The 22,063-nt window shown below is 37.7% G+C and overlaps 1 long non-coding RNA gene across 2 annotated transcripts; it reads right to left on the bottom strand.

Moving 5' to 3' along the window:
• Positions 1-347: 347 nt before the first annotated feature.
• Positions 348-21,818, bottom strand: LOC118175792. 2 transcript variants are annotated; one of them, XR_004755131.1, is made up of 4 exons: positions 21,573-21,818; positions 21,308-21,349; positions 3,017-3,173; positions 348-379 (listed from the first exon to the last, which is right to left on the bottom strand). It is a non-coding gene; the product is annotated as an uncharacterized LOC118175792 (long non-coding RNA). The 2 variants fall into 2 exon arrangements; XR_004755132.1 differs by lacking the exons at positions 348-379; positions 3,017-3,173 and adding an exon at positions 14,703-14,825.
• Between the last annotated feature and the right edge of the window lie 245 nt (positions 21,819-22,063).

Raw genomic sequence — 22,063 nt, 5'->3', positions numbered from 1 at the left:
GAAACTTGTCTTCTACCCTAGCCTAGCCTAGCACAGTAATAGTAAGGTTTCTGAATACTGCAGGTTTTGTGACTACACTGGGACACAACGTAAGATATAAATTACAAAAACAAAGTATTGTGCAGAATTTCTTAAAATGCACTTAATAAGGCCAAGTGAGCAATGGAATTATTATTATTATTATTTTTTTTCAGGTGTTTACTTTTGACAAGTCAAGTGTTTTTGTGAAGACAAATTGTGTCAAGCAGCATATTCAACCCACATACTTATCTATTCCCTAAGGATATAGGAGTTATCCTTGATATCCAAATGAGGTCAGGGAAAAAAAAAAAAAAAAAAAAAAAAAAAAAAAAGCATTCTCTTTGCACTACTTTCCTGCCTTTAAAGGAAGAAAACAAAAAGAAGCAGACAAAATATGAGAAACAGCAGAGATTACCCAACAGTTCATGCCTGTGTGGCTTTGACCAGTGAAGGTCAGATATGCACAGTTGAAGAGTATTTGTGTGTGGCCTGGTTTTCCTGGTTAATACTGCTGGAGCTCATTTGCCAACTAGTTACCAACATCACTGCAAACTGAGGAGCTCACTAAGTGAAATCAAAGATTGCCAGAATAGACTCAGAGCTTTCAGCAGTAACAGTAGATTGCCAAGTACATAGCTCTGGATGACATACCTAAAGTTATTTTAGCAAATGAGTGTTTGTAATGCAATGTAGACTTACAGACAAAGGCACAGCAGGCTCGAGAAAAACAGTACACCTCATACATAGCATTATGCATAAGATAGGGACCATTGCAATTTTGCTCTGCATAACTGTATAAAACACAATGCAAACTACCATATATTCCTTACAAAGTAGCTTAAACTTCATAATCAATGAGAAATACTTTTTCTATTATTATTGTAAAATAATTTGCATCATAATAGAGTGGTGAGACCTCAATCAGGAAAATGACCTCACTGTACTGAGCACTGAGCAGACAAGGGATAATAGCTCTTTCTTGAGTTCAATATTACGTGCAGTGAAATGTTATAATTAGGACATGGAACCTATCAAAGGAACATGTGTTTAGAGAAAACAGTCTAAACGTATTTTCATCAAATGCACGGGAAGCAATAGAATGCTCTTAAAACTTGTCTCACAAAAGATAGTCACAAGCTAAATGAATCTATTGTCTGTGTAATGAAGCTGTTCAACACATTCTTCGGGATAATAAACTATCACTACCCATTGCAAATCATAACACATTCTTCTGAGTAATAAAACAGACACGGCTGAACTAAAAAATGGACTAGGAACTGAAATATTCGCCCTTCCCAGCCTCTTCCCTGTTTGTGGAAATCATATTAGAGACTGCTTGATTTTCCTGAGCTCTGGGCAGGTTACAGGCAGAGCACTTTCCCAGTTGTGTCTGTATGTTGATGGTGTGTTTTTAATGACTTGGTTTTGCCTTTCCTTGCTCATCCTTCAAAACCACAAGGGCTGCTTGGCCAGAAGCAGGGAGACACCATCCAGAAGACAGCTTCTGGAAAGCTATAGATATTTCTTAGCAAGGAGGGGCAAGATGTTGGAATTTGGGGTGGATGGGTACATGCAAAAGTTTCTCCTGTGTGGGAGATTTATCTCTTTCTGATCGCCAGACTATCTTAATCTTTTCAATGGTAATGATGTGTGAAAGAAATGATTTTGCTGTTTATTGAAGCAGTTAAATCATAATTTCAAGGAGAGAGTAAAGGAAATGGCTTTTACATATACTTCTTGATGTCATTTCTATGCTAATACTCAGATAGCTATGTTTGAGAAAAGACATGTATATTTATGGGAAACAAACAGAACACTAGCAGGGAAGCATCTTGGTTTGAGAGGATGAGAATAGCTAAGACAAATAATAATAGTAATAATAATAATAATAATAATTGCCAGACTGATTTCTTTACCCTGGCATGAGAAGAGTTAGCCACAACCTAGTTTATAGGGTCATTTCATAGCAAGACACCAGGTCAAAAAGACCTGTTGGGTTTTGTGAATTCCATTTGGTTAGCTGCCACAAGCAAAGAATACAGCAACCAGCTAACATCCAGCAACCATTGAATTATTCCTCTGGAGAAGCAGCAAGCCATATTATAGCTACATCTGCAGAAGGGGTCTTTTTGGCTTAAATTTGAACAATTCAATAATGTTTTCACTGTTTTGCCACTCAAATGTGTTTGGAGGTATATGGGGCATATGATCTGATTAACGTTAAGCCTGTCATCTATTAATTTATGTACCTCCTGCTGAAGGCTGAGATTAATTTGGCTTAGCTCTAGATGTCTGCCTAGGCTCTCCTTATACTTGAAGAACAAAACCAAACATTTTTAGTGGTTAAATTGTCATGATTTGATTGTCATGCCCCTTTGAGTTTAAGTGAATTAGTTGATGTCTTTTTCTCTTATTCACAGGGAAGTTACACAAACGAACACAGACATAAGTGTCCATGGAGAAAATAACTCGAGTTAAGTGAAACCCTACAAAAGCTGTCTGGACCTGACAGAAACATGATGCATTGATAAGAATTATCCCTGCAGCTATTGATACCTTGTTTCTGCTGCTCCTGGGCTGAAGGGATATGAATACTCTTTGTCAGAAAAACTGTTCCCAGGTCCTGGTAAACCAGCTACCAAACCAAGCTGAAGATAATGGTTTCTAATCACTGGGATCACAAAAGCTGTCTTGGATTGCTAAGCTTCTTAACTATTTTGTGTGCAACAAGTCTTTGTTTAGAGTTGCTGTCACTATGAAGTCATAATCTCAATGTTCTTGTTTAAAAAGCTAAAACTACATTTAAAAGGAAACAAACAAACAAACAAACAAAAAATACTCAGAACATAGTTTAAATCCCTATCCAGCTTGCTTTTATATCTTGTGAGGGGGAGGAGGGGCAGGGGAAGAAGAGAGAGACTGAGCTGGATTCAGATCCAGCTCCCAAGCAAAGTACTGTTTCTCCAAGATACATCCTTAAAGAGTGAGATCTTACCCCTGTGTCTTCATTTCCATATTTTGGAGGTAATTTGCTTCTACTAGAACAAAAACATATTTCAAAGCCTGTTTCAGCTTTTCCTCTCTCTTGTTCCTCTCCCTTATTCTTTCCGTAATCATCAAATGTTGTGGTCTTTTGTGTAGTTGTCAGACATCTAAGAGAAGGGAAAAAAATATCTTCATGTTTATTTGAGAGTAAGTCTTGTATGAATGAATATGAACCTCAGAGTTTTGTATCATGTTCTAATTCATTTTTCAGACAGTCAGACTGATTCCAATTATACGCTTATATTATAAGTCTGTATTACCTCATGTGTAAAAAATGCATGCATTCCAGTTAGTCTCAAAAAAAGAGAAGATAAAATTCCATAATTTCCAGAATATATATTTTTTCTGTATCCATGAACATTTTTTTTCTTTCCACTTCTCTTCAGGTGCAGGGAACAATCTGCACTAGTGCTGCATTCACTCTATTTCTACTCCAGCATTGTGGATTTTTGTCCCCCTCAAAACCAATGTCAATGTGTTTGACAAAACCAGTGTCATTTGTGTTTGATCATTTGAGAAGCAATTAATGTCATTATCTACATCCTACACTCTCCTGGACCTGTAGGCCTCTTCATCAGGCTGGATGAGATGAATTCAGTAGGTCCATCTTCTTCCTGATGTCAAGGAAAGAAAGTCAGTACCAGCAGCCACTGATTAAATTTAGCAAAGTGAGGACACCTAGGAGATTAGCAAGACTGAGCTTAGTCACCTCTTGCTTTTGGTTTCAAGTCTTCAGTGAATGAAAATAAACATCAGTGGCTGATTAGAATTCATTTCTGATGGAAGGTATTTCAAAGAGACAGTAACCTCTGACTGGTTCAGGCTGAGATAAGTGTCTCAATAAGTCTCAAAAATCCACTTCTCCTTACAGCCAGTTCAGCAAAGACAAAGACAAATGAACATTGGTGAGATTTAAAACTTATTGGTCAGGATAAGGAAATGGGAATATTTTTTCTTAGAATTTAATTACAGTCAATGCTGCCATGTTTTTTTGATTGTCACTTCTTCAATATGTTCCAGGAAAAGCACATGAAAATTGTACAAAGAAAGTTTTCACTCAGGGTGGCCATAAATCCAGGTTCTGTTGTGTTTTTATTTCATTTTGCCATTATCAGTGACAGAAACCCTGGTTATTTCAGTCAAGAAGGTGCCACACATTTTTTTTAGAAGTCTGAAACGTCAAGAAGATCCCTTAAAAAGATAGGAAATGTTATAAAGAGAAAAATCAGTTCAGTAATATTAAGTCTCTGGAAGTCAAGCTTCTGGTGCATTTCTCATCATCAGTGGTATAACAATAAATCTCACAATAACATTTGTAGGGCATATGTGGCATACTGGAAGTGTAGCAAGTCAGCCTATTTGAGATATTCTGCATGGTACTCAAGGGATTACATAGTAAACTACACAGTAAAAGAGGCTGTTTCTGTTATGTTACTGTACCTTGTTTTGTTTGATCTGAATCTGCAATCAGTCAGTGCCTTTGTCCCTAAAGAACAAAGGGAATGGAAGAAAAGGGCAGTATTCTGGTTCTTGAAAGATATCTAATTTTATGTGTCTAAGTTTCAAAAATGTAAACAACCGAAGAAAGGGAAATATGAAAAGAGAAAGACAACCTCTTAGTTCAAGCCACTATTGTAGCTTGTTAGTTATTTCTATGTTAGGACGGGCAGTCGGACGAGAACAGATAAAGGAAGAACCACAAAAGGAAGAATTTTTACACTGTAGAAATCTTTGTCTTGGAAGCTCAGGAGGTCAAAGAAATATGTAGAGTTCAGAAGCAACGAGACAAATTCATGGAAGAAAGGTCTTTCAGTCTTTTCCTGTTGCTTCTCTCTGCTCTTCCCCCGGTGGGATTATAAACCTTCACTCTGAGAAGCTAAAAGACTTCTTTTTAGGGAACAACATAAAATGAAAGCAACCAACTTTTATTCTAAAGGGCTCTCTATGCTACAGTCATCTGTGAAAGGATGTGCAAACCTTTTCAAAGTTGCAATCACATTACCTTAGAATTGCTACTTTGAATTAGACATAGTATATTTAAATCTAAACCCAAACCTTTGAGCAGTATCTTTGAAAATAATAGAAAAATAGTTAGTGTGGCAGTGCATACCCTTTACTACAGTTTTCTAATTCTTTGGAGTACATTGTTCCCAAATTACCTATTTATCGGCATTGAGTGAGGAATGTATACAAGATGTGGCAGAGTGGTGGCCTGATGGGAATGCTGATCTCCAGTGAAGAACTTCTTTTTTCCTTTGAGCTAACAAGAATATTTGTATCTGCATGTCTCCATGACTCATGCAATGATTGTAAGTTATTCCCCTCCGGGAGCCAGAGGCTACCAGTTCATCTGTTTTAGTACACGCAGTAATTCACTACACTCTGGAAGTTTTCTAACATAAGCAACACTGTTGACAAAGGTCCCATTTCAGGATTCTACTTTGGCTTAAATGGGCTATTTCACATTTGAAGTTTTTTAAAGTACCTAGTAAAATTAAATTTAAAAAGAGAACGACTGTCCTCTCCATCATCATTCTTTCTGTTTCTCCAATGGTCCTCGTGCCTTGAGAGATGCTATTTCAGCAATGCTATCAATATGCTATGGGTTGTATGGACTCTCCAACACAAAGCTCTACGTGTACTTAATAGAAAAGCAAAGTGAGAGGGAAGCAGAGAAGACAGAGACTTCGAAGCTCAATCATCTCATTTTTCTAGAAAAAAAATAAAAATAAAAATGACTGGTTTCAGTAACTATTTCCCTAAGGCAGAAAAGGAGCCAGCACAGATTGTGGTTGTTACATGTTCACCTACATCAACAGGAAATACAAGCACATCGGGCAATGTGCCTCTTTTATTATTATTATTATTATTATTATTATTATGTAATATGTTTCTAGGCTACATTGACCAATGCAACTTCCAAAAGCTCTGATTTTCCTTGCTTTGATAAAGGCTTTCAAGTATATAAGGAGTCTTAATTAAAAGTGTGGAAATAGACAAGATTTATTTATCTGTGAACCAGCCAGGATTTGGGTCACCTTGACTCCCTCTTAGCCCTCCAAAACCTAGGTGGCCTGGTCTAAGTCAGTGGGGAGGGAAGAGAAGTTCTTCTGGATCTTAATTTATTCTGTGATAGCAGCCCAGACATCTGAGGTACATCACCTCCCAGACACATCCCTGACCTTCTGTACACTACAGAGGGCCCCTGACTGACTAAGTTAGCTGATTGAGTGTTAAACAGCTAGAGTAAAGGGATATTAATCTCTCAAGCAATGGACATAAGGAGATCCTAACTGACAACAGAAAGCTATCAATAACTTTCATGTACCCATAATTATTTTCAGGTAGTTCTTTAGCTTTCTACTCCTTTTGTGCAGTAGTAGAAATCTAACTCTTAAAACATTTTATCTGCAAATTATATTAGCATTTTGGTATGTATGCAAAGTGAATAGAATGAAAACCAGTATGGGATACAATTCTTCCAGATGAACTGTCCTATGTAAACGGAGGGAATTATAGTAATCTCTAGCCCAGATTACTTATGTGTTAAATCACATGGGAACCTACATTTTATTTTAAAATCCAAAACTGAAACATTTTTTTTTAATTAAATTTCACTTGACTCCACTTCTTTCAGTAAAATGTTGCATTTGAAATAATTACATGAAGAAATTTCTGCTTTGAGTCCATCCAGTTATAGCTTTTTGGTTTGTTTGTTTTTTGACACACAAAGTTTTATATACTAAGAAAGCCTAATTCTCAATACTGCTACTTTTGTACTAAATTTGTCTTCCAGTACAAATTTTGAAGTGCATGACAAGCAATTTGTTAGAATGACACAAAACAATACAAATGAACCTTAAGTGAAATGTCCTTTATCAGCTGCTAGCAGCATCTACCCATTCTTCATCTCAGAAACGTAGGCAGAGCATTTCACACACTTAAGAAGCTTTTACTATACATATGCAATGTGTATAGGGAATTCAAAAATCAGTCAAATTTAAAACAGAAGAAAAATGTAATACTCTATGAAAATCTAACTTTCTATTTTAAATATTTAAAGGTATATATATTTTTTCCAATTATTTCCATAATACAAACTACAGAGTTTTTAAACAGAAAACAAATGGATTTTCTTGGACCTGCTGGTAACTACCATAAAGTTAATTAAAAATATGAATTAAGTCTCTGAGCAATTCTCTGATACCAGACAAATAAATAGGTAGTGCAGCAGAATACAATAACTGCAGATATATTCCCCCAAGTTTGAGGCTCTTTTCCACAGCACAAACAGTGAAATTGCTACTATGGATGTCCCACCAAATGTCTGCCTTCTCAGCTTCCGTGCCTATCAAGAAGTTGCCAGGGGTTTACCATCTACACTGCAGCCTAGGCTCAGCCAATGCTGGGGACAGAATTGCATTAATTTTGTCAACCACTACAACTAGCAGGGCAGAAACAGCATTCAGCTCCATACCATCTCATTGTGTTAGGTACATAAGAAGGCTTCAAACATGTAGAACAGCCCAGACTACTTCACCTGGGTGATGAGCACAGCAAGGATTTTCCTTGGGATATTGTGCAATCATCAAAAATTAGGGTTGGGAGTGACCTCAGTAAATCAACCAGTTTGTTCATCTGCCCCCAGGCGGGATCTACTGTACTACAGCAACATTGACAGATGGTTTATCTGAGTCTAATGTATTATTAAAAACCACTGATAATAGACACAGCACAACTTCCCCCAGGCAAATTATTCCTATGTTTTATTAAACTTTTAACAATATATATGCATATATTTCAGCAATAAAGATGTCAGAATCTTTATCATCATTCTTCTCAGTGCAATTAAAGTTAAATTTAAGAAATCCCCTCACTCATGAAATATAATTTCACTTCCCCTTTATCTTTTCTAGAAAACCTGAACTTGACTTCAGAAGGGCATGGAAATACCAAGGGGCTCTCTTTGTTTCCTCACTGGTAATCTTTTTCTTTTTTTGGGGGGAAGGAGTTTTACCAGAAGAGGGTGGCAGCCACTCTGCGATATTGGTTTCAGTTATTACTGATGAATGTTGTACTTCTCTCTTTCTTTTTTAAATTCAATTTAATTCTAAAGGTTCCTTTGCTTTATTTTGCCAACTGCTGTCCAAGTTGAAAGATTACTTGCTTCTAGAGAACAGAACAAAAGCTTTAGGAAAGGGCTGGTATCTCGAGCAAAAACCTAATACTTGTGTTAACACAGATGTTCAGCAGCCTCTGTAGTAGAATACAGGCAAGAAACACACTCAGCAAAATCCCACTTAAATATCTGTCCCTTCTACCTACAAGGACTGCTCCTACTCCCCCAGGTGCAGATATAGTGCTTACTAATTGGATTAAAAGCTGTCTGTATTTCTGGGGAACTTGCAGGAAGAGTATTGAATTGTATCCTTGTTGCTTTGTAATCAGTTTCTAGAGAGCATCCACCAGGAACTCAGAAGGTGGCCACCCCCAGTCCCACGGCCTTCCTGGAGGGGAATGAATTGACTCATCAGCACAAGATTTTTTATATAGGTAGTAGAACTGGGGAGAAAATCAGTGTGGTATTTGGTCTAACCACACAGTGTAAGCATGTTTAGTGCAAGCCCTAACAATTCTCTATTTTATCCAATCCATTTGAGTGAATGGAAGTCTTAAAACTATATTCTTACTTTGTATCAGCTTTTATACTGTATATTTTCTATAATTCATAAATGCATCCTTATAACAAGCCTGTAATATTTGACTTTATTACCATATAGCCCTATAAAATTTGGCTTCCTAAGGGATAGAAGACAGTAATCAGTATACAACTGACAATTTCAGGAGACACCATGGTCTCACTCCCTGACTATGATGCTTTTTAGAGGTCATAGGTGGAGAAATGACTTCCTTTAGGTTGTAAATCAAAAAGAGGAAGTACCAAAATATGTCTGAGATCAGTGTTTTTTAAACCTCCATTTGTCATTATATATATAACTTTTATTATTATTTGAAATATTCACCTCTTGCATTGGGAAAGTCGTTGATTCCCACTTGAGGGACAAGGGGAAACATAAAGAAGAGGTGGGAAATCAAGCAAAAATATTATCTACTGGGGTAGTTTGGGATAGCCAATAAAGTAATTAACAGCACAGCTGTTAGCTAGTTTGCAGTGACTCTTGCAATCAGAAGCAAAGACAGGGAAGGAAGGAAAGGGAGAGAAAGTAGAAGTTTTCAGCTGTCACTGGAAAATAAATTGGTTGGTTCTAACTCTTTACACTAAATTGTCAAGTAGGCACATCTTACGCTCCCTAAACAGGAGTGCAGACTGTGCGAAAACAACGACTTAGGGACTTCCCATTTTCCCTCATCAAAATCTTAATCTCCAAAATAACACATTTTCTACAAAAGCCATGAGAGGGGAACTGAGAAAACAGCTGGTTAGATAAATAGGCTGTTGGAAACTACCTACAAAAAAAATGTGAGTATACATTTCCTCACTTTTTATTCAGCATAAGAAAAAAAAAAAAAACAGTCATTGTCATCGGAAGCACAGCGTGGTATGTCTTCTGATTAGTCTCCTAGGGCAAAAGACTAAGGAAGGCTGCATCTTATTAACACTGAAACTATTGATTAAATCTTGCATTCTGACCAGGAACACTTGCTTGAAACAATAAAATTTTAAGATGTAATTTTAATTAGAGTCAATCAAATGACACTGATTATTGCTGTTAAAGAAAACTACAGCTCTTTGGAAAATTCTGGTGGGAACTTAAACCCTCTTCACTTGATCAAGGACCAAGCTAAAGTGTTAAGGTGGCATTTGCCATACTGTGTACTGCCTTCCAGGAACTTTGGCTGGAAGGGAAAATGTTGACCAATATGAATATAAAATTAGCATGAAATGAAACATTTCATAGTATTAAAAAAATAATAATAATAAAATAAAAGAAGAAGTACAGAAGCAGTATCTTGTATGTTCATGTAAATCCTTATAAAGGTCACTTTTCTGTGTGAAATCAAAGCTTTCAACAGAACTACAAGAGTTCGGTGGTTTTGGAAAGATCAAAAGTGAAGGTGCTAACCTACTGTGATAACTGGTGGTGTGAGGTGAATACCCTCCTTTTACGAGGAACTGAACAGAAGCTAGCATTTCCTTAAGTGAATTGCTGAATTAATCACAGGTTCAAATTAATGATAAGGAGGTAAAACTGTCTGAGCATGATAAAAATACCAGCTCTTATCTGGACATTAGCAAGAAAATCGTTTAGTTATGGCAAAGATGTTCAGTTTGCTGGATGAGTTTTTTTTCCACCTTAGGGTTCATACTAATTTTGTTTGATTTGCTGCCCTTCCTACCAATCCTTCTAGGCAGAAGAAAAATCTATATCTAATCCAATATAAACCCAGTCCTTTCTCCCGAGCACTCAGGCATCATATAACAGTTATCTCCAGAGATAACTATGACACATTGAGACACGGACTGTTTGAAATCAGCACATGTTTAGAGAGAAGGAGAGGAACATACATCTATGCTCATCAGTGATTCATACGAGGTTAAAAAAAGGGTTGAGGAGTGAGAGGGGCGACTGAGTATGGCTTGGAAAATGGGGATTTTTTCTGCTCCTAAACAAACCTTTTGTTTATTTATTCTTTTACTATGCACTGAAAAAATCTTGGTATATGGCTTGGCATAAAGTTTAAAGATATCTGCAGTACCCTTACAATGATATTGGCTGCTATTCATTATGTTGCTGACTGGAAGAGATAAATGTGTAAGTAGGCAGTTTCTGGAGGTCAGCATGAACAAAACTCTAAAAATGTTCCAAGAAAAAAAACAAAACAAAACAAAAACAAACAAACAAAAAAAAAAAAAAAAAAAAAAAAAAAAACAGAATGCTGGTAATTAACTAACAAATTAAACTGGCATTCTAGTTTAGTTTTATCAGAACAAATAAATAGCTGATGTTCTGAATCTGCCTATACCTCTGTGTGCCCCCAAGAAAGTCAGATGCCTATCAGTCAGCCCCAGGAACTGAATTCAGAGTGAAGGCTTCTGGGGTATAAGACTCATTGCATTGAATTGGGCTGGCTAGAGAATGGAACCTACCTTCACTAATGGGCTGGATAGCAGTGATAAGGACTGAGCACTGTCAGCACCCAACTCAGGTGTAACGAAATAGCTCATGTCCTGCTTTCAGGATAGGAGACTCAAAAATATGACAAGAGTAAAACAAGAGACTGCTCGTCTGTTCTAGTACATGAAATAGATCTTGAGTGACAGCAAAAAAAGCTGAAAATGTTCATCATTTTTGAATGTCATGTAGCCTAGTAGTGTATCTAAATAAGCACTGAGGGTCCCAATTTTCAGAGATACTTTTTTTTTTTTTTTTTTTTTTAATAGGAAAAACATTGACTAGAGAATCTAATGTGTGGCATATAAAAAAGACCATTCCACAAAATGAAATCTTAGTTAAAAAACAAACAAACAAAAACATAAACAAACAAATCAGCATATTAAACTTCAAACTGTAGTCTGTTACATAGTTCTGGTCTGGAAAAAAGCTGTACTGGTTTTCCAAAGATTAATTTTGCAGTAGAATAAATAAAAATTTGGCTTACAAATTGTGAGTTAATGGAACAGAATAAAACATACTGAATTTAAAATACAGTTTAATTATATGTACTCCTGCCCTAGGAAATCATTTTCAGCTTAAATAATTGCAACACCAACTCTGATTACATTTACTGTTATATTCATTGTCCAGTACTGACAGTTCTTCAACTTTTAGGACAAGATATGTGTTAATGAAGGTCTTTGTTTTTTATCCAGTTATGGGAATCAGGTAAATAGGGGAATATACAGCCTTTCTCAAAATAATAGTAGGTTTCTTGTATTTCTAATTTAAAAGCGATATTTCAAAACATTGAAAGTGAACTTCAAGAATTTGAGCATAGAGGTCAAAAAGAAGCCTCAACTTACTGTTATCTGTTGTAAAGCAAATAAAAGAAAAATTAAATAGAAAGATGTATACTCATAAGACAGAGTAAACAACTCTTGGATTTAGACACTGGGGTCTATTTAAGAACCCACATGTTTTTGCCCTACTTGATTATTTCACATGCTCATTTGCTGTCCCACCTTTATCATCTTCTTTAGATCTTAGTTTCCCTGATCAGTTGTGAGGTCTTCCTAGTCTGGGAAGGTCAGGCAGCAAGTCAGACCTGCTAAGCAGATGCTTGCCATTGTCAGTCTCCAGTGTTATCATATCAGCTAAGGTTCCTGGCATTCCCTGTCATTTGTCTCTATTATTGAATTATAGAATCATAGAATGACTTGGGTTAGAAGGGATCTTAAAGATCATCTAGTTCCAACCCCTTCTCATAGACAGAGATGCCACCCACTAGATCAGGTTGCCCAAAGCTCCACCCAACCTGGTCTTTAACACCTCCAGGTGGGGCATCCACAACCTCTCTGGGTAAACTTCCATTGCCTCACCACTCTTCTGAGTGAAGAATTTCCTCGTAACCTCTAATCTAAATATCTCCTCTTTTAGTTCAAATCCGTTTCCCCTTGTTCTGTCATTTTCTGATTAAGCAAAGTGTCACTCTCCATCTTTTTTATAAGTTCCCTTTAAGTACTTAAAAGATGCAATGAGGTCACCCCAGAGCCTTCTCTTCTTTAGGCTGAACAGCATCAGCTATCTCTACCTTTCTTTGTAGGAGAAGTTACCAGCCCTCTGATCATCTTCGTGGCCCTCCTCTGGACTTGCTCCAGCATGTCCCCATCCTTCTTGTGCTGGAGGCCCCAGGCCTGGATGCAGCACTCCAGGGGGAGCCTCACAAGGGCAGAGCAGAGGGGGACGATCACCTCCCTTGCCCTTCTGGCCACTCTTTTGATGCAGTCCAGGATGCAGTTGGCCTTCTGGGCTGCAGATACACACTGCTGGCTCATGTCAAGCTTTTCATCCACCAGAACCCCCAAGTCCCTCTCAGTAGGGCTTCTCTCAATGAGTTTTTCTCCCAGTCTGTACTCACATCTGGGGTTGCCCCAGCCCAGGTACAGCAACTTTCATTCTGACTTGTTGAACCTCATCAGGTTCAGGTGGTCACAATTCTCAAGCTGTAAATCTCCCCTATTTCCAAGATATTCCTCCAGCCAGGTTACCTGGATATTCATCCTGCACATGCATGCATGCATGCAATTATCTGCTGCAAGTTTAGAAGAGGTTTTTTGCCTATCACAATGACCATTTTTTTATTGTTTATATTTGGACATATAGCTAAGCTACAAAAGAACCTCAAAGATTTTCAGAAGTATCTAATGGTTGTAAAAGTGTCTATGAATTTCCTTCAGTGGAGACATTTTTCACCAGAAAGAATGGCCTCAACTTAAAGAATCAATACTAGATGGCTTGTAACAAATTGAGAAATTGAACAATGAAAAATTACCAGGAACAGATTATATTTATTCAAGAGCTTAAAGCATCTCAGCTATGGCACTGCCATGAGGTGTGATCTATAGCATAGCACTAAGAAAGTGCTAGAGGAGTGGAAGGTGGCAGTATGGCACCAATCTTTAACAAAGGCTCTCTGTCCCTGCATGAAACTCATAGAAAAAAAAAATCCTAGCTGCTGTAAGAGACAGGGATAGAAACAAAGAAGTGAATGAATAGTAAATATGTGCATCAACATGACTTTTGCTTAGGCAAGTCATCCATCATATGGACAGAATCAATGCCCAAGTGGTCAATTTGCCACCTTCCAGAAAAGGTGGCAACAGCTCTCCTTATCAAAAGCCCTTCAGACCTCTCAGACTGGAAACAAAGTTTCTCTCAAAGACTGATGACTGCTTGAAAAGTAGGAAAGAGAGCATTCAACTATATGGTCAGTTTTCACAATGGAAAGCAGTTACTGTTATGGTCCTCCTAGGTTCTGAATACTAAGATCTAATTCTGCCTACAGTACCAGCTACAGAGAACTCCCACAGAAGGACTGCATGACATTGAGTGAACAAGTAATATAATGGCCAATGAAAATCAAGGGCAATACATTGAAAGTAATGCACTTAAGTAAAGAAAAAAATATAAAAATTGTATAGATTATAAGTTCTAAATTAGCTATTTCCATTCAGGAAAGAGATCTACTTCAATTCCTGGTCTTATCCAGCCTCTTTCCTCCCATATCAGCTGACCCCAGGTGCCTGACACCTCAGTCTGGCTCTGGTACCTGACTGATCATAGCCAGCTCAACTCACCAAATACAAAAACTTTTTTATTATTATTTTTTTTAACTTTTTTTCCTTTTTGTTTTTCTTCTGTTTTGAAGTGTATTTTCTGCCCTTTTAGTGAGTTGGAGTGAATTGGTGTGCTGTGTGACTGGACAAGTATCAGAAATGCACAGGCAAGTTTATGAATCCAGGAGCTGGGGGTGCAGAAGCTGAAAGAGCAGGACCTTTCTCTCTTGGCAGTACCTAGCTGTTGTCTTGGCTCGATGTATTATGAAACCATAAGCTCATGCTCATCTCTAAGCATCTGCTACTATCCCAGACAGTAAATTACCTAGATTAATCTTTGTTCTGGTACTGCACTGCCATTCTTATGCTCAGTGAACAAGACTTTGAAATAAATATGGATAGTTAACTTCAAGCAGGGTAGGTAATTATGTGACCACTGTCCCAGAACTTCAACAGTCTTCATCCATTAAGAAATCATTAATGTTCAGTTTAAGATCTTCAGTAAGATCTTCAACTCTTCTCCCTGATTAATAAATCACAAATAAAATTAACTATAGAAGTGTATAATTAACTATATAATTATACATATTCTTATATCTCATAATTATTTCTTTGCTTTAAAGTGGAATATATCCATTTTTATTGTGTTCTTTCCTGATCAAATAAATAAATAAATTCCTATACACCCAAAAGAATTGTTAGAGCTGAACTCAGTCTTACAGTTTGGAAATAAAATTATTTCACCATTATTGTCAAGTCTCATTTGTTGAATAACTTAAAAAATCTGAAATGCTTTAGGGATTAATTATATGCTCTGAGTCATACTTTTTATAAAACTACCACAAAATGGCATCCAAGGAGTACTCAGACATGAATACATTTTAACTTTTGAAATGTTGTAACCTGAAAAGAGAAGATTCTACAAGGAGACACTCTTGATTAAGGCTATGACTCTGCCCTAACAGTATGTATTAAATCCAAACATAGAACTACGGTGGCCAATTGGTTGAAAAGCTCCTCAACTTGGGATGAAGACAAAGTTAGCAAAACAATGGGTTGTTCATAGATGCTACCTACTTTATCTTCTGAAAATACAAACAGAAACAACAACAACAACAAAAACATAAAACGGAAAGTGAAACCTGTTTCTTATAGTTATCAGTTTAGGTAATTTTGTACTTACAGGTGTGATTTTTTGTATGATTATTATTATTTTTTTTTTTCTAAAGAAGGTCTGGAGTAGCTATAAGCATACTGATCAAAACATTAGGAAGGCATACATATATGATATGATTGCTGAAATAGTTTGTATAACACGAGCCCAAAACATTTTAAGCTGTGTCACAATTCTCCTCCAGCACTGTAAGTGTATTTAGGTTAAGTGCAAATATGTAAAGCCTATATAACCAAACTGATTTTTTCTGTGAACAGGAGGTCATTGAAGTCAGGATATCTTAGATGGGAAGTTGGTGCTATTTAAATGAACATTACAAGTCGCTACAGTAACCCTTAGAGAAAAATAGCAGATTTGGTAAACATTCTTCATCCTCATGTTCCAAGTGGGACTATGAAAGTGCATTAGTATAAATACTTACATTTAATATGTTACATCATACTGGAAAAATTGTCAAGAAGAAATATAAGTCTAAGCAGAAACTCTATTCTTCCAGTTTATAGTGAGAAAATCACATGGTCCTGTATTCTTGTTTTCCAATATCCTTTTCCCACAGAAGCATGGGAAACCACTTTGTGAAGCCATAATAAATTGCTGCCTGAAAATATGAAAGAGTGAGGCAGCTCATGAGCAACATCTGGGGCATAAGATCTGAGCTGGGCTGGAACAGCTCTGCCCTGGCTCCAATCCTCTGCTTGACCTCAGACAACCTGTTTTATTTTGATGGCTTGTGTTTTCTCTCCTGTCTTCTGTTTCTTTTCAATATGTAAGGTTGATTACAGAGGTACAGATGTTAAGTGCAATGGTTTCTCTGAAACTGCATTTAGGTATTTAGCTCCAGGTAGCTGAAGAGGGAATTTTGGATCAAGGATCTACAGATTCACAACTAGCATTAGCCAGGTCTTAAAATAACTAGTCCAAATCCTAGAAAAGGGTTTATTTAGCAGTGTACTGTTGATTCAGCCAGGGAAGTGATTTAACTTGAAACTCACAATTAATTCTCAATTTAATGAGACTTTGCAAATTAAAAACTTTTTTTTTTTCTTTCTCTCTCTCTCTCTCTCTTTTTTTTTTTTTTTTTTTTTTTTTTTTTTTTAAGGCATCTGTATAATCTGGCAGTTCAGCATATGGTTGCTAGGGGAAGGAAAGCTATTTTGCATGTCTATAAAACCGATACCAGAAGCTGATGGCTATGAAATGTGTCTGAGTTGTTGGTCTAAACAGAACAGAAGCTGTTGGCCTGATGGTGGGTTGTGTGGGGGCAGTACCCAGAAGCAAGTGGGAACTGGAGTGATCAGAAGACAATGCCAGGCACCAGCTGGAGAAAAATTATTGCCCATTGATACAAACAACATTGATTCTTCCTTCCCAGCATCTTATGGAACATAGAATTGTCATTCTTCTGGCCTATGGAAATCTGGGAAGGAAAGTACAATTCTCTGTGTGCTCTATAATAGTATTGTTGTAGGTGTGACAGCCAGAGAAAGTAAGACTTAGAGCAGAGCTCACATCCGTTACCAGGCTGGATATAGAATATTTTCAAGCACAGAGTTAGCTAGAGGAATCTGATAGCACATCTGTTTTTGTTTGTTTGTTTGTTTGTTTGTTTGTTTCCAAATATATCACCAAGTCTAGTAAAAGATGTTGCCTCTCCCTACCAATTGATTTCCCAGAAGTACAGCTCTGTAGTCACCCACCATAAGGAGTTACAGCACAATTTAATTATCTGAAGAGCGAGGCCAGGGGAAGTTGCTGTATCACTCATGAATAACACAAGTGAAAAAGAAAAAATGCTGATGGACACATTAATATTTCCCTTCTCAGCAGTGTTTAAGAACACGTATTTTATAGTCTGACACCCTCCTTTACCACTGTATTCAGTGGATGTGATGCAAATTTGACAGAAAGCATAATTTTACTTAGTATACTAATATGAGTAAGCAGACATGGATGTCAGAAGGAAGAGAAATGTATTCTTAAATGAAATAAAAGACTCCAGTCATTACAGAGCTAAAGAGCTCCTTTCTCTGGGCATTGGTAGAGCATTAGCAGTTTATCACATGGCTTCTATTCTTCTTCTCTTTTCACCAGACAGTGCTTTACTTCAAGTGCCTTAATTCAGGAAGACGGTGATTAATACTAACAGCATTCATCATAATTCTTCTGTGAAATCACCCCCACAAAATTTACCACAATGGCTGAATGAAGTGAGTACCATCGAGACAGGGAGACTGATGACTGAGAGTAGAAGGTAAACCTAGGACACCAGCAACCCAACAAGAACCACGCAAGGTTCAATGAATAATAATAATAATAATAATAATAATAATAATAATTAGTATAAGAGTGATCAAAGAAAACTTGTCTGCTTTATTGGCTGCTGATTCAATTTCTTTCCAACCAATGCAAGAGGCCACATGCTATGTCAGTGTAGATGTTTCATATTCAAGAGTACATTAATTCCCTTTGATCACAGCCCTTTCTCATTGTTGAAATGCATCTTATGAAGTTGGCTCTGCCAGTCCTCTTAAATTGTCCTCCCTAAACAAACATGAAGGGATAAGAAACTTAGTTCATTTCTCTTTTATGAGTGATTTTCCTTCAACCTCTATCATCTCTGAAGGAGATATCAGAGTTGCTAAAGTTACTTGCTAATCTCAAGCACCTTCAGAAAGCAGACTCTGAAACTTGTCTTTCCAAAACAGCCCTAATCTCTCAAAATTGCTATCAAAACCTGCAGTAAAACAGCCATCAATCTATTCTCAGTTCTTGTCACAGCAGCTCAGAAAGATATATAGCTGTGCTGACATGCATTGAAAGAAAGCTAGATTTTGAAGAAGGCCATCTGCATCTTGTTCTGTTTTCATGGCCTGAAATAATGCCTATTTCTATTTTCTTAGTTGCTTTGTTTGTGCCTAAATGTGGCTTGTGATAACACTTGCTTGAAATGGGAGTAGAAGAAAAGCTAACTCAAGTACAAGGCTGGAATAATGCCACTGAACATATTCATCCCTTTTGCCCCAAAGACAAGTTTCATAATAATGTGATAATTGTCATTAAAGTGTCCTATTTGGGGATTTGGTATTTTTTCTCTCTTTTTTTTTTTTTTTTCTTTTTTTTTTTTTTTTCTTTTTTTCTTTTTTTTCTTTTTCTTAAATCCAGGTTTCATTCAGTTTCTGTTCCATCTTTTTGGCTTCTATCTCTTCTGCTGCTTTTGTATGCCTTCTCCTCCTTTTTCTTCCATGCACAACTAGCTTTTCCTTCCTGTTTTCTCTATATCTGTTGAGCTGAATCTGCCTCCAAAATCTTCTGAGAACAATTTATGTGAAATTTCAAATTCTACTTTTGAATATATTTCTTGATGCTGGCACAGAAGGTCTCCAAATCTCTGTTTTAAAGACAAAGGAAGAAGTGGGAATTCTATCATACATAACAACAAAACAATGCCACTGTTCTCTGTCAGGAAAGGGGACTATGCAAGAATTGCCATTTTAAGGGACAACTCATGTTGTATTTTTGGTAAGGAAATGAACCACAACTGCAATAGTGTGACTGCACAATTTCAAAGGAAACCAAATGCTGAATTATTATAATTTAGTCCCATGAAAACTTTCTTTGAGAATGTCTCTCACTGTGAACAGCCCAGATGTCTTATGCCCTTCGGGGGGGTGGGGGGGGAATATATATATGTATATATATATATACACACACAAATACTTTACATTACTTGTAAAGCGCAGCAGCAGCAGTCTCTGACACAGCTGGGAAAGGAGTGCTGGCAGAGCAAGAAAGGTAGTGTCTGTTGCTGAACACATCTGCTAGGCTGTCAGAGAGCCTGGCCAGGACTTGCACAGCTTCTGGGACTAGCAGCCTGAAGGGATAAGCTCCATAAAGTTGCAACAACAGAGCTGTTCTGTGCTTATTGAAGCAAAACTCTTCCTCTAAGGCAGAGACTGAGAGCTCCCCATGGAAAACTTATTTACATATTTGAGTGATACATCACTTCGTTATGAGAACATTTCTCAGGATTGTAAATCTGGTAGCTAGTCTAAATCTGTGATCCCACTGAGGTTTTTTAGCTTCTTCCCTGTTACAGGCAGAGAAAAATTTAGATAGATAAGCCCTGCTAAAAGTGACTGGTTTTCTTACCGCTAAAGAGAAACAGTTGCAAGATGAGCTGCAAATATTCATCCAAATGTTTGAGACTGTTTTTAGCTCTTGGGCCACAGATAATAGGGTTTGAAGCATTGCAGTCCCACACCTCTCTCTCTCTCTCTGAAAAATAAAATGTATTAAAATGTATATATGTACATATATTGCTGTTCTGGCTTGTAGTCATTAAGGTGGTTTTTGGCCATTGAAGCAGTACGTGTCTCCGAGACAGCTCGAGTCTAGTCAATTAGAGATTTGGGGAATCAAAGGAAAAATGTTTAGTATCAAGTGTTATGGAATGTAAAACCAATGTATCCACCAAAGTATAGGACTCAGACCTTACAGGAAAGGTCTGTGGGCCACGCACTGCAGTGGAGTGGGAGACTCCGACATATATGTGGGGATTTTATTGGAGAGGAATTGCAGGGATTAAAAGACAAGTGGTGTCAATTTATTAACAGAACAATTCTTCAGAAATGCACTTCTAGGAAGGGGATAGGAGCAGGTTCTTCCGCCCCTACATCCTTTGCAGGAACAGTATCTTAACTAAACTCTCTGTTTCTTTTATGACTAAAACAGAAACCTGGACAGCTGTGATTCAAATGCAGGCTCAGAGATGTAGTTCAGAAACACATGTGCTGTGGTCCTCACTACTGCAACAGCAAAGAGGTGTTTGGCCACAACTAGAGTCTATGACCACACAAAGACGTGAGACTGAACCAGCTGCCTGCTGGTACATGAAGGTGTTTTTAGGCTGGAGTTCTTCAGGTGGAAACCTCTCAATAGCTTCAAAATGCTGAAGCAGTTGTATAGACCCTTAGTGGGGTTGTAAAGGCACTTCTATGGGCCTTGCTGAAAGTGCTACCCTGTGGAAATAGCTTTCTTCTTGTGCTTCAGAGCAAACACAGAGGACAAGGAGACCTTCATGAAGCCATTAGCATTCAGAGCGGGGATATCCAGCTGCTCTGGAGAAGGGACTATCATGCCCCTTTCTTATTGCTGATGACTTGTTTCCAGCAGGGGTAGTGCTGTTGATAAATTGCTCGGCACCACTGCCCAAACTCCCACACTTTATCTCTCTGTTCAGGATTACTTCTCCTCTGGGAAATGTGCAGTCTCTTGGGTGCAGGGAAGGAAGGCTGATCAAGTGGCCAGAGCTCTGCCAGACAGGGGAGAACAGGGGAAACAGCAAACAGCAGCAAACACTGAGAGGAGGCATACAGACATGAACATGTAGGTTTTATTTCCAGCTACTAGCAGTGGCAATATTTTGGCAAGAGCAAAATTACAGCTCAGGCAGACTGTATCCCAGGGAATCACTTATCACTGCAGAAAAAAAAAAAAAAAAAAAAAAAAAAAAAAGAATTTGCACCAACACCTTGCAAGCACTTTTGCAAGGTAACCAGTGTTCAGCTAGCTGGTGGCAGATTTCACCTGGTAACTCCACAGGAGACAGAGAGTGCAAAATGTACTTTGAAAGCAGCAGAGCAAAGCCAGGAAAGTGCACGTGCCTGAGCCATGTTTGTGAGTTTGGCTGTAATTCCTTGGGGTTTGGTTGCCTCATGTTTCTGCCTTGCTACATTTCTACCTTCCACTCATTTCCCACCCCCCCCCCCCCCCCCCCCAAAAAAAAAAAAAAAAAAAAAGCAGCAGGTGTTGTGCAAAGAAGAAACACTTACCCCTGGAGAACATAATCAAATACAAGGATATGAAAGGCAGACCTGAAAAAATAAACAGAAAGACAGAATGAGATAGAGAGACTGAAAGGGGGGGTGAGGATGAAGCTAAAAGAAATAAATAAAAACAAAAACAAACAAACAACCCCCAAAACAAACAAACAAAAAACAAACAAAAACACCACCAACAACAACAAAAAACAAGCAAACAAAAACAACCTTTATTCACTTCAGAATCCAATTATCTCTTCATCCAGAAATAATTTACATGGTTCTGTCTGCACATAAGCAGATCCTCCCCGGGAGGTATGATGCTGTGACTGGATATACTCAAAGGGAAGCAGGGCAGAAATCCAGAGCGAGGAAAGGAGCTGGGCTGTTACTTGGGAACCCAAACCAAGTCCCAGGCTCTTCTTCCATTTCCCATCTCTGTTTTTGGCAAATCATTTTATTTTTCTTCATCTCTGTCTGCTCTCTAGAGATGGTGACTAGCACACTTCTTTCATCATGTAATTTGATTTGCCTGGATAGGCTGTAAATGGCTAGGAGAAGGGACATCCACGCTCTCATTCTGCACATGATTCATGTCTAGCAACAGTCAGAGGCCCTCTCACTCTGCAGTAACTACATTAGTGCACATTTGTTTGAATATTCTGGTTCCCTGTAGCAGCAGCAGCAGAAAGTGCAGCAGCTGCAGCAGTGGGATGTTGCTTATGCACAGGAAAAAAACATATTTAGGAATATATGGTCTTTCATCTT

The sequence above is a fragment of the Oxyura jamaicensis genome, chromosome 1 (genome assembly GCF_011077185.1).
Source record: "Oxyura jamaicensis isolate SHBP4307 breed ruddy duck chromosome 1, BPBGC_Ojam_1.0, whole genome shotgun sequence".
In the NCBI taxonomy this organism is placed as follows: Eukaryota; Metazoa; Chordata; class Aves; order Anseriformes; family Anatidae; genus Oxyura; species Oxyura jamaicensis.
The sequence above is the reverse complement of the archived record's forward strand: the minus strand, read 5'-3'. Positions and strand labels throughout refer to the sequence as shown.